At 37.2% G+C, this 11,662-nt stretch overlaps 1 long non-coding RNA gene across 1 annotated transcript; it reads right to left on the bottom strand.

Moving 5' to 3' along the window:
* Window positions 1-1,595: 1,595 nt before the first annotated feature.
* Window positions 1,596-7,222, bottom strand: LOC128655410 (uncharacterized). The gene is made up of 2 exons (XR_008401786.1): window positions 7,083-7,222; window positions 1,596-2,094 (listed from the first exon to the last, which is right to left on the bottom strand). It is a non-coding gene; the product is annotated as an uncharacterized LOC128655410 (long non-coding RNA).
* Window positions 7,223-11,662: the final 4,440 nt, after the last annotated feature.

Raw genomic sequence — 11,662 nt, 5'->3', positions numbered from 1 at the left:
TTTGCTTTCTTCTCTTCTTATCCTTTGCTGAAAGGTTTATCTATGAAATATCAGGAGCAGCAAAGAACCTAGGTTCTAGTTGCTGATTGGTGGATGCAAATATATACTGATTGTCATTGGTTCACGCATGTGTTCAGTCAGCAACCAGAATTGCATTTCTGTTTATTCAACAAAGCTTACAAAGAGAACAGAGCAAAATTGTTATTAGGAGTAAATTAGAAATGCCCTGCTCTATCTGAATCATGAAAGAAAAATGTTCTGTTTCATATCCCTTTAAGCTCCTAGTTAGCAAACCATCAAGTGATTGGTTGACAAGGGGTAAACAAAAATATTGAAAATATTCCTGGGGGTGTTAAACTAGCCATATAAAACACTGCAAAACCAACATAAAATACAAAGAGCTTGATATTCAAAACCTCGCCGGTATGGAGAGAAATTACGCAAAATCTTTGGGATTTTTTTAGACCTTGTATTGTAATATAGCAGTCTATGTTTCACATAAAGAACACTAAAGAGCAACATGAACATTGTGTTTCTAAATTTTTAAGGGCCTTGCCGTACCAACAAGACTGAAGACTGAAACATAAACTGAATAAGTACTTTCACTAGTAAATTCCAATTAAGAGAAAGTTGTCAGTTATATAAGCTGCTGGCCAGGGTCGTAACTAGAACTCACTGGGGTGCACACAAAGATGCGATCACCCCTTTTCTGATTATTTGCAATGAGCAGAAGTTGAGTTGACAGCCATATAGGAGAAAGGAGAGCTGCTTTTTTGTGACTCATCTGATAGAATTCTATCAGCCAATCGGAATTAAGGTAGAAAAAATCCTATTGGCTGATGCAATCAGCCAATAGGATTGAAGTTCAATCCTATTGGCTAATCCAATCAGCCAATAGGATTGAGCTTGCATTCTATTGGCTGTTCCAATCAAACTTGCCTGTAAAATAAAAATAAACCCTAAGATAGATACAATGTAACTATTAGTTATATTGTAGCTAGCTTAGGGTTTATTTTATAGGTAAGTATTTAGTTTTAAATAGGAATTATTTAGTTAATGATAGTAATTTTATTTATATTTGTTGTAATTATATTTAAGTTAGGGGGTGTTAGGATTTGCAATGCGGGGGGGGCCTCGGTTTAGGGGTTAACAGGTAGTTTATGAGTTTTATGCTACGGCGTTATACCATAAAACTCTTAACTACTGACTTTTAAATGCGTTAGGACTCTTGACAGGGTAGGGTGTACCGCTCACTTTTTGGTTTCCAGGACAGACTCGTAATACCAGCGCAATGGAAGTCCCATAGGAAAAAGACTTTACAAAGTTTACGTAAGTCGTTTTGCGGTAAGGCCAAAGAAGTGTGCGGTACACCTAAACCTTCAAGACTCGTAATAGCAGCGGGCGTAAAAAAAGCAGCGTTAGGACCTCTTAACGCTGCTTTTTTACCCTAACGCACAACTCGTAATCTAGCCGAATGTGATTAAACAATTTAGGATATCGTAGTGTTAGACTTGTGAAGTCTGCTGTCTGTTTTCACAGGAACTGGAAACCCTACAAATTTTAAAGATAAAATACAGGAAAAGGGGACACAATAATGAAAGCATATTACATGTTTAATATACAATTAACATTGTACATTGCAATCGCAAAGTGTTTAATGTCCCTTTAATATTGGATTATTTTTTAATTGACCCAATGCGTTATACAGTTTCATACAGTGTTGTGCCCTATTAATATGTGGATCATTTATACATTTTGCATGTGTGATTTCCATGTTATAGAACAATATCAATGTGTTAATAAACAAGAAATGCATTTATTTGTCATTGGCTAAACAAAAAATGTATTCTCATAAATTCTGCTTTTAGTAATCACATGGGAAAATATAATCTCATCACTAATCTGTTCACCTTACATACAGAAAAGCCATCTCTTGTCCTCTCAGCAAACAATGCCAGTTGTCAGAAAAAAATAAGAAACAGTGAATACTGCTTGAAATCAGAAGACAACTTCCCTGTGATGTGCAGAGATCAGATAGTAAGCCAAGGACCAGAGCATCCCTTGAAAGCAATGACTTGCCCGATGAAAAGATTCCTGGGACACAGAAGAGAAGGATTAGAGGAATATTCATGACTCATAAGGATCAGCAGGTGACACCTAAGGCCTAGTGGTTTATCCCTTTGGCAAACAGTTAAAAAAAGCCTATTCGTTGCCAGGATAAAAATATAGCAACAAAAAGCAAGAGCTTTGCCTTGTACAAAAGAATGCTGCTATCTGCCATTTGTTAAGAGTAGAGGCACGGACTGTCTCTTTCATTTCCAAGTATCAACTTTGCTAGTGAAATGCAGGTCGTGTGACATCACTTGAGAGGCAGAATGGTAACTTAGTGTTCTAGACATATTATAAAGTTACTCTCAAGCTTTAAATAAACCCTAAACCTATATTTCTTAACTGCCAAACATCATATACAAGCTATTATTTGTAAAATGTCACTGTTTCATATGAAAAAAACCCAACTACTATGATTAACATAGAAGGCATGTGTAGTGCTACTTTAATTTCAGTGTTAATGGAGTATCACAGTTAAGCAATTTATCACAGTTAGAGATTTTGGTAAAGCCTCTGAATTTGGTTACAAATGTGGATTGTTTTTATTATCCAGTTATATAATTACCACAGATACATTTTTATGTAATTCATGCACATATTATTTCTTTATTTATAGCAATATAAAATCATGCATTTTATATTTACCAATTGTGATATAGTCATGGTAATAAGCTAGTAAAGTAAATATAGTAAACTGAATCTTAATAATAATCCATTGTTTCAAATTGCTTTTTTAGGTTTCAGAAAAACATTGCACTGTAGGCACAAAAAATCTATAGTAAACACTCATACACTAGAAGGTTGTATTTGATCAATTTACTTTTCCCAGGCACTTCTGGAGACTGTCAGCAATAAAGGGACAGTATATACTACATTTCCCCCCTTTAATTTATTTCAAATGATGCATTTCACCTGCTGGAGTGTATTAAATTGTTTACAAATAGCTCTTTTTACTTTATTTCACCATTTGAAATATCAGATTTTGCCTGTGGTATCCCTACCTATACTGACACTAGAGTCAGTATTAAACGTTGCATGTAGTTTTTTTAGACTTTCCAATTAACTTCCATTATCAAATTTTGCACATTTGTTTTAAATACTGTGCACACTTTTTTGAGGCACCAGATACTATTAACGATGTGTAAGAGTTCAGTGTATACGTATCCTAGACTGTGATTGACTGATGGCTGTCACATGATACAGGGGGTGGCAAATGGTGGCGTGATTCACTTGTTAGGAAAAAAAATATTGCTTATTTGAAATTCAGAGTAAATGTTATTGTGTAATCTTTTTATTATACACTTGTTAAAGGGACAGTCTACAATAGAATGTTTATTGTTTTAAAAGATAGAAAATCCCTTTATTACCCATTCCCCAGTTTTGCATAACCAACAACGTTATATTAATATACTTTTTACCTCTGTGATTACCTTGTATCTAAGCATCTCCTGACAGCCCCCTGATCACTTGACGTTTTATTTATTATTTATTGACTTGCATTTTAGCCAATTAGTGCTGTGTTGTGCTGACTCCTAAATAACTCCCCAGGCGTGAACACAATGTTATCTATATGGCCCACATGAACTAGCAGTCTCCTATTGTGAAAAGCTAATAAAAAAGCACGTAATAAGAGGCTGTCTTTATTGGCTTAGAAGAGGCAGAAAGTTAAAGGTTTAAATGTAATAAAGAATATTAATATAACAATGTTGGTTGTGCAAAGTTGGGGAATGGGTAGTAAAGGCTGTCCTTTTAAGTATGCAGTTCTATTGTATTTAATGGTCTAGACTAAACAAAAGTTGTGTAAACATAGCCAGTAGAAGAAATTACACTTCCAGTAGGAGGTATAAGAGATAAACAATAAAATGTTAAAGGGACAGTACACTGTAAAATTGTTTTTCCATTAATGTATTTTCAATGACTTGTTATACCAACTGCAGAGTATAAAATATTTGAGAAATTGCTTTTTTCGGGTTTATTTGTGTATCTGAAGTAGCTGGTTTTGTGCTTTGAAACCACAGCCTATTACAATGGGTTGAGCTTCAGGTAATATCAGATCTCATTATGTTATCACTTTGTGTACACAGACTTGCTTCCTTATCTTATATTTGTCTGGAACACCAAAGCTCAATACATAGAGAGAACAATGGAAAATTATAATTTTATTACTTAACTATCATGCCCCACACTGAGAGTGTAATCTCTTCTGCTGGCTGTGTTTACTTAGGCTTGTCAATAGCATATACGCCAGTATCAAAACTTTCAGTATAGGTTGGGAAACCACAAGCTAAATCAGCTATTTCAAATGCTGAAATATGAGTAAAGGAGCTACTTGCAACCAATTTAATACACTCTAGCAGGTAAAAAGGATCATTGGGAATAATTTAAAGGGGAGAAAGTTTTTGGGTGAACTGTCCCTTTAATTTTTATTTGTTCTTTGGGTTTTGGTTTACAGACAGAGATAAAATAAAGTAGCATGTGTGTATACAGAACATGATAAAATAAGGACATCTGATTTCCCTCCAAGCTCAACCCATTTTGATGAGTTGTGGTTTCAAAAACAAAACCAGCTATTTCAAATACACAAATAAACCAAAATGAGCTATTTCAAATGCATTTTATTCTTTGCAGCTGGTATAACAAGTAATTTAAAACACATTAAGGTAAAACCAATTTTACAATGCACTGTCCCTTTAAAGGTACAGTAAACACTTGTCAGTTACAATACATTTCTGTTGAGTGCATATTAGCCAAGTCTTTTTTTTTTTTAACCCTTTAAAGACACAGCTTTCAGTTTGCTCAATTGTTTTATGACGGAAAAATTCCGTCATATGTCCTTAAGAGGTTAAACAAATTAACATATTGTTTACTGCAATTATTTGTCAATATCCAAACTCAACCCACAATTTATCTTATTTGGAAGATACAGGCTTTAATCCATAGACAGCAAGGCTACTCATTGTCATAAAGTTAGTATAAAATGCATTGTTTATTAGTTGTTATCTGATAAAACCAATTAGAGAGAGATGTGTAGCAGAGTTAGTCTTGAGAACCCAGCAGGGTGCATTTCAAGTTCTGAGAATTAGACATTGCTCTATTTTCACAGAGCCATAATAATTTGTAGCCATAATAGTCTAAAAATTACTTGCTCTAATTCATTAGAGCATGTAATTTTGACTATTAACCCTGCACTACAGTGAGTTTAACCCCTGCAAAACCTTTTGAAGGGACGTCAAAATGTCCCATTTTTTTTAATGATGACTGTTTACTTATTTCATATTTATTACCTATGTGCAACACTCACACTGGTATTATTATTATGTCTATCAATGTGCTATAGCATGCTATAAGCTCTGCAGCTTGGAAACTACAGTTCCCTGCATGCAGCGGTTTTAGGCATGTGTAAGAGAGGGCAGGAGAAGTCTGTGCACCTTTTTTGGTTGCGTCTGATTAGGAATGGGGGCAGGCAGCTTGTGAGCAAAGAGAGAGTTGAGCAGCAGAGACAGAGTTAAACAGCATGGAGATTACAGTGTGAGTTTATGGTTAATAATTACTAATGTACTTTATTGTAAAGGAATGTCAGCGAACTGCGGTTTTGGGGGTTAATAGGTTTAGTTAGTGTTGGCGACGTTTGGGAATGGCGGTTTAGGGGTTAATAGGTTTATTTAGTGTTGGCAATGTCGGGGAACTGCGGTTTAGGAGTTAAAAGGTTTAGTGAGTTGCGGCGATGTTTGGGAACGGCGGTTTAGGGGTTAATAGGTTTCGTTAGTGTTGGCTATGTGGGGGGCGGCGGTTTAGGGGTTAATAGGTTTAGGTAGTGTTGGCGATGTTGGGGAACTGCAGGGTTAATAGGTTTAGGTAGTGTTGGCGATGTGGGGGGCGGCGGTTTAGGGGTTAATAGGTTTAGGTAGTGTTGGCGATGTGGGAGGACGGCATTTAGCTGTTAATAGGTTTAGTTAGTGTCAGCGATGTTGGGGAACTGCGGGGTTAATAGGTTTAGGTAGTGTTGGTGATGTGGGGGCGGTGGTTTAGGGGTTAATAGGTTTAGGTAGTGTTGGCAATGTGGGAGGACGGCGTTTTAGGGGTTAATAGCTTTATTTAGTGTTGGTGATGTGGGTGGTGGCGGTTTTAAATAATTTTGTTTCAGCAATCACCGGCAAATTAGTTATGTTTATTTAAATCATTCTTTCGGATCCTTTTGTTTTTTCGGATCCATTCTTTATTCATATGCATTATTCTATTCTAAACTTCAGAATAGAATAATGTATATGAATAAAGAATGGATCCGAAAAAACAAACGGATCTACTATTTAACTTAACATAACTAATTTGCCAAAACAATTTTTTTTTTTTTTTAAAACATAACGAAACTAATTTTCCAAAACGAAACTAAACAATTTTTTTAGTGTTGCACATGTTTAATTTCAGGTTAATTAATTTATATGACAGAATAACCCTCATTTTGTACTATTATACAATAGTGATGTTGCACATCCCCTCACAGAAGAGGAGATAAAATAAAGTTTTAGGCTTTAACCTCTTAATGACCACCAATGTACCCTAGACGTCGGCAGTCGTTCACATGGCCCCAAACATGCAATGGATATAGCACAGGTCTTGCCGATGCCTGTTAGACCATGCTATATCTGCATGCCTCCAGAAGTGAGGCATGTGTGATTTAAACTCTTAACACCCACGGACGTACAGGGTACATAGGTTGTTAAGGGGTTAAAACCTAGGAAACCTAGATTACAACATGGCAGGACCCATTACTTTATTGGAACTTTGGTATTTAAACTATTATTATAATTAAAAGTATACACACATACTATTCTCCTTTTAATCATTGCTTTGAATACATCATTATATCAAGATGTTAAATGTTAATTTATTTCAGGATTTCACAGCTTCTGTTAACAGGACCCACTAATGGGATAACAGTGAATGAGAAAACGATCAATATAAACAAATATCACCTGTACTCTATTTCTGAAACCCTTAATTTCTGGCTTGCTAGAGAGTCCCGAGGATTGGAGTTGGGAAACATCTGGATCCAGTAGAAAACCTTTTGTCAAAACTGCTTGTGACTGGAAAATGTTTGGATTTTGGAATATTTTCATCTGTAAAATGGGACAGTTTAGAAAGGGGATGGAACCAAGTGTAAACAACAATATCTTATGTCATTTAGGCAATATTTACATGTCATATACAGCTTATACATGCAAGCTAAAGTTAGTTTTGTATAATTTGTATTACTTTTATATACATAGAACCCTCAGAATGATAGTTCTTTTTCTGTAATTAGAAATGTAATATTTGTTGTTTTAAAGGGACAGTCTACACCAGAATTTTTATTGTTTTAAAAGATAGATAATCCCTTTATTACCCATTCCCCAGTTTTGCATAACCAACAGTTATGCATAACCAACAGTTATAATAATATACTTTTAATCTCTGTGATTATCTTGTATCTAAGCCTCTGCAAACTGCCCCTTTTTTCAGTTCTTTTGACAGACTTTCAGTCTAGCCAATCAGTGCCTGCCCACAGATAACTTCACGTGCACGAGCACAGTGTTATCTATATGAAATACGTGAACTAACACTCTCTAGTGGTGAAAAACTGTTAAAATGCAATCTGAAAAGAGGTGGCCTTCAAGGTCTAAGAAATTAGCATATGAACCTCCTAGGTTAAGCTTTCAACTAAGAATACAAAGAGAACAAAGCAAAATTAGTGATAAAAGTAAATTGGAAAATTGTTTAAAATTACATGCTCTATCTGAATCATGAAAGTTTATTTTGGCCTGGACTGTCCCTTTAAGTAACAATAGACTAGTATTTGTATTTTAGAGTAATTTTTTATAAATTTATTTTTTAAAAAAATAATTAAAAAGTCTGGATTTATGAATGTTTGGATTTCGGAAATCTGGATTTGCGGATTTGTACCTGTATATAACAATTATCTTTACCTTTAATAAAACACATTACTACATTAACGCTAGACTGTAATTAGTCTGCTTTCTTCCAGGATGTGACAACTGACTTATCTACATTAGGTACACAGCCTAAGAGGTCATGTGATATTTGTTGTTTTACAAATATTGAAACAGTGTCCTTAGCACTGTAAGATTGTTGACTGTTGGAAGATAATGTGATTGTCTCCTTTGTTTCCATCAAGTACAGCTTGTGGTTTGGGCTATAACACTCTTTGTAAACAGTGGAGATGTGCTGCCTGTGGTTCTGGAATGTTTACTCTCCCAACACAAACCTGAAGCCTACACTTTGCTCTTAAGCATCATCCTTTGAGCCATGGCAACTGCAAACTTCTGCTGAAAGTGTCTGTCCTGGTGCCTTTGAGGCTTATTGTGTTGAAATTAAATAAAGGGCTAGATTTTGAGTAGAGCGCGCAGGTTTTCACAATCATTTGCACGCAGATTAAATTTGTGCTCATATTACGAGTTGAGCATAAACGCAATCGCAATCAACACTAAAATGATTACCACAACTTCAGAGCCAGGGTTAACTGTTTTGCGAAACATAAAAGTTTTACAAAACATAAAACATTAGTATAGTTACACTCATAATAACAACATCTAATAAAATTATTGCAAAAAAAAATTGCACACAAAAGTTATAAGTGCTCAAAGATATGAGGTCTTAGGTGTTAGGAAAAAAAGGCAGGCAAAGGACTTTAACATAGAGATATATACATATACATCTCTAAAGATGAATGTGTATGTATGTATGCTATATACAGTATATATATATATATATATATATACAGGGCTCAAAATTTCAGGTCCTAAGCTACTAGCCAGGCCAAAAATGTTACTCGCCACTTCTGACCCCGCCCACTGCATACCCAGGCCACGCCCACTAACCCGCCCATTGCATACTTACGTCACGCCCACTAATTCAACCCTTCTTTTCATATGTTTAGACAGTGCAGTAACTTTATTTTTATTGTATTTGATAACAACAAATAATTACATACATAGGATAAATCAACAATGAAAAAAAAATAACAGCAACGGCAACTTTGGTTTCTGGGGAAGACAACAGCTGGATGAATAAAGGCAGCTATTAAATTAAGAATTCAAAAAAGAAGTTTATCTGCTCACAATTAAACTTACAAAACTTAGCATGAAGAATCAACAAGATTTAACACAAAACCTGGCATGTCAATTTTGTCACATAAAGTGGAATATCAGACATGTTTCTGAAAACGCAAAGTAGCACTTGCTTAATTGTTAACCTCTTCATTGCCACTGATTAAAATACAGAAATGGCAATGAAGAGGTGTTACTAAAACACATAAACAGGCTTTTCTTTAGAAGATAATTTACAGGAAGGTAAAAACCCCATTTTGTTCTAGTAATATGCGCTCACCATATTCTTTTACACTTGCATTTAACCCCTAGGCTATCAGAGATGACTGCACAGCTGCCAAAAGCTTGTTTTATGGAATGACAACTACAAGGGTGCTGTCTCTTTAAAGGGAACTTAAACACACGGCAGAGTTATAAATCTTAACAAACTCCGGGAGAGAGGGAAGGGGGAGAGAGGGAGGGGGGGAGACAGGCTCAGTGAAAGCAGTGAGCAGTCTGAATTATTTGAATAACTTGCTGTATTATCTGCATATACTTATTCCTGGAGATTTATTCAATAAAATAATTGTTTTATTTTCAGACACCTACATTACATATATAAAACAAATATTTTATTGGATAAATCTCCAGGCATAAGTATATGCCATTGCCACATGTGTTATTCAGACTCACTGTTTTCACTTCGACTGAGCCTCTCTCTCCCCCTCCCCGGCCCGGAGCTTGTTTAGATTTATAACCTGTGACCCTGCTGCAGACAGAAGCAGTGTAGTCAGATCGCTGCCTTATCCTGCCCGTAGTGCTAGTTATTCTTACTTGCCTCCAGCTTCCTGCTCGTCTGCAAGCAACCTCGACCACATGTCCCCACTCTTCTATGCCCCGCAGTGCTGCCTCTAACTGCTGTGTGCGCATGACCTCCATCTGCCTAGCTATATGCTAGACCAGCTCAGGCCAGAACATGTGACATGTGATGTCACTCACTTACCGGCTTTTTCCGTTGTCTTTACACAGCACGATCATCCTGATGTGATCTGTCTGGTCTTAGATCATGAAAGCTCAGCAGAGTTGACCCGACCCCACTAAGTCAAACTCCTCTCCACCGGCACCACCGCACATGTGATTGCGCCCCCCCCCCAGTCCGGAATGCAAAGCCAAACTAAAAATATATCTAATAAAATTTATATTACAATTTTTTTTTTTTGCAGCTTACTGCTTGCCACTGATGTACTTTATAGTAAAGACGCATTCGCACAGCCGCATAACCCCGGGCACTGCAAGCACCCAGCCCTCATGACAGTAAAACCCAGGGACCCTAAACAAGCAGCTGCCCCTGCTCACTAGCATTGCGTCCCCATAGACGTCTGCCTGACTCCCCCCAGCAGTGATCCTGCTGCCCCAGTACCAACCTCTGTCCCAGCCTCTATCCGTGCGCAGCCTATATCAGCCTCTGCAGCTTAGCCTGTAAACCCTACGATCACCGGTCCGGTCCAGACTCCAGTCCACTCGCTCATGACAATTTGAATTGGCCGCGCTCAGCCTTGTATCCAGACCCGACAGTGAAGTGGGCGTGACCCGGCTCGCCCCCAACCCCAATCAACAAACTTGAAGGGTGATGTGAGGGTCGGATGGCAGGGGGTAGGACAGGTCTGGAGGGACTATTAGACTCAGTGGCGGCTCTCTAATTAGGCGGCTTGCTTCAGAGACTCGCCACAGTGTCTGAGACACAAAGTTAATAAGTTAATGAGCCAGATCTGCAGCGCCACGAACTAAAAGCAAGGATGGAAAAAACTAACTCGCCACTGCATAAATTTCACTCGCCAATTGCGAGTTGGCGAGTGGAATTTTTGAGCCTTGTATATATATATATATATATATATATATATACTGTATATGTGTGTGTACATATGTATTTATATGTGTATATATGTACTTACAGACATATATACTTATAAATACATAAATACACATGTATACATATATAGGGGCTGATTTATCATGCCCTGTTTGGCCCCTAATGCCTCTGTTTCCACGCGAGCCTTCAGGCTTGCCGGAAACAGGAATTAAGAAGCAGCGGTCTGAAGACCGCTGCTCCTTAACTAGTATGCCTCCTCTGAGGCGGCGGATATCAATCCATCCGATCACTTACGATCGGGTTGATTGACACCCCCTGCTAGCGGCTGATTGGCCGCAAATCTGCAGGGAGCGGCATTGCACAAGCAGTTCACCAGAACTGCTTGTGCAATGATAAATGCCGACAGCATATGCTGTCGGCATTTATCAATGTCTGGCGGACATGATCGCTACAGCGGATCATCTCCACCAGACACATGATAAATCAGCCCCTAGACATATTTAAGTGCAATGGAGCCCTTTGAATTTCAGTAGATAAAATCATGTAAAAGCATATTTATGCAATATTCATATTTAATAAAGTGTTATACTGTGTATTTTCT

The sequence above is a fragment of the Bombina bombina genome, chromosome 4, assembly GCF_027579735.1.
Source record: "Bombina bombina isolate aBomBom1 chromosome 4, aBomBom1.pri, whole genome shotgun sequence".
Lineage (NCBI taxonomy): Eukaryota > Metazoa > Chordata > Amphibia > Anura > Bombinatoridae > Bombina > Bombina bombina.
Note: the sequence above shows the minus strand (reverse complement) of the source record. Positions and strands in the feature narration are given on the sequence as shown.